Raw genomic sequence first — 1,792 nt, 5'->3', positions numbered from 1 at the left:
AAAAATAAATGTTTCAAAAGCATATCCTTAATAATTTCAGAGTGAAAATGCCATGTTTTGTAAACAGATAACACCCCTAAATTTCATGCATGAAGCCCTGTAGGGAAATTGGAGAATATCCACATGGTAAGGCAGGACATGGTGTTCAGGGCCTTGATGACCATCAACATCAGGACACCCTTGACACTGACTCATGATTCCACAAAATCAAACCATGGGAAGGTTCTGCACTCTCACTTGGAATATGAAAAGCCTGGGTTTCATCTCCACAGGCCTGTGAACACATATGACCAACAAGCAGGGTTGGGTGTGGTAGCCCAAGTCATTAATTCCAGCCTTCAGGCAGAAAGAAGCAGGTGGATCTCTGAGTTCCAGGCCTGTAAGGACTATGTTGAGAGACTCTGTCTGGAAAAGAAAAAGAAAACTGCATAATGGAATATTGGTCTCTTTGAAAGCAAATCAAGAAATTGTGCTCATCAAGAAACAACTGCTGGGTGCAGCTGCTGGCAAATGGCTGTAAATAAACCCTCAGACAGTAGTGAGAAAATGTCCAACTTAGAAAATATTTGAACAGAAAAGTCAGCAACGATATGAGAATATAATGACCAATAAGTGGGGCTGTGGAGACACTCGGAGGTTTGAGCCGTCACTCTGCAACCCTGAGGACCTGAGTCTGAATCCTCAGCACCTACATAAAAACAAATCCTGGAATGTCATGGAAGCCTCTAACCCCAGCAAGGGATGAAGGACATAAATGTATCCTGAGAGCATGTAGTTCAGTGAAACCCTGTCACAAAATGAAGATGCATGTTATTTCTCTGTGGTATCCATGTTTGCACATAGGGTTATACAATCTGGCATGGTCACACCTGTGTCACACACACACACACACACACACACACACACACACACACACACACACACACACACAAGACAAGCAATGGGTAGAGGGCAATGCCCACAATCAACTGATGTGGCAATTGAAATTAGAGGAGAAACTGGAGCACCTGACCAAGAGGACTGCCCCAGTGTGCCTGAGGGAAACGGGAAATGGTTGGCAGTTTGAATAACCACTGGGTAGGTTTGTTTGCAGCAAAACATGGGTCCCTATGAGGCAGCTTCTGGGAGAAATGGAAACACAAAACAGGCTGAGCATCCTTAGTCGAAAACCTGAAATCTGGAGTTTGTGAACACTGAATTTCAGATCCAGGTGCTCAGTAACTCATTATCAGAAATGCTGCTCAACTGGAAGTGGCTTTACTCAGGACATGGAGATCAGATCCTTCAAGAATCCTCAACCAGTCAGAGGACTCCACCCTGGGCCACACCATCTGAGATTCAATCAGCCTCAGGAGAAAGCTGCAGGCATTATCATGACAACATAGACACTCAAGACTGCAGTCAGATTCAGGGGCCAACAACTGGGGCCTGGATGAAACTCAGCTGTAGGGTACTGTTGATGCACCAGACCCAAAGCTCCTGCCAGCCAAGCCTTCAAGGCAGCATCAGCAACATGAATAGAAGCAAAGATAATCAGCTTGGGGAAGCTGTCTGCTGAGTGATGTGAAAATCCTTTTCCTCAAGGCGGACATCCAGTCATAATTCTACCCTCCCCAAGGCACAGTCTAGGCAGAGGCAAACATAACATTTGGATTATCATAAACCAAGATTCGAGCAGAAGATGACCTTGCCTGTGCTCGGCAGAGAGCCCTGACTTTGCCAGACAGCAAGAAAGCCTATGATCCAGGGGTGAGGTGTCACCACAGGAATACATTCGCAGCTGACTGATCTC

The sequence above is a fragment of the Peromyscus californicus genome, unplaced genomic scaffold (genome assembly GCF_007827085.1).
Source record: "Peromyscus californicus insignis strain IS unplaced genomic scaffold, ASM782708v3 Scaffold_61__1_contigs__length_243639, whole genome shotgun sequence".
Classification (NCBI taxonomy): domain Eukaryota; kingdom Metazoa; phylum Chordata; class Mammalia; order Rodentia; family Cricetidae; genus Peromyscus; species Peromyscus californicus.
Note: the sequence above shows the minus strand (reverse complement) of the source record.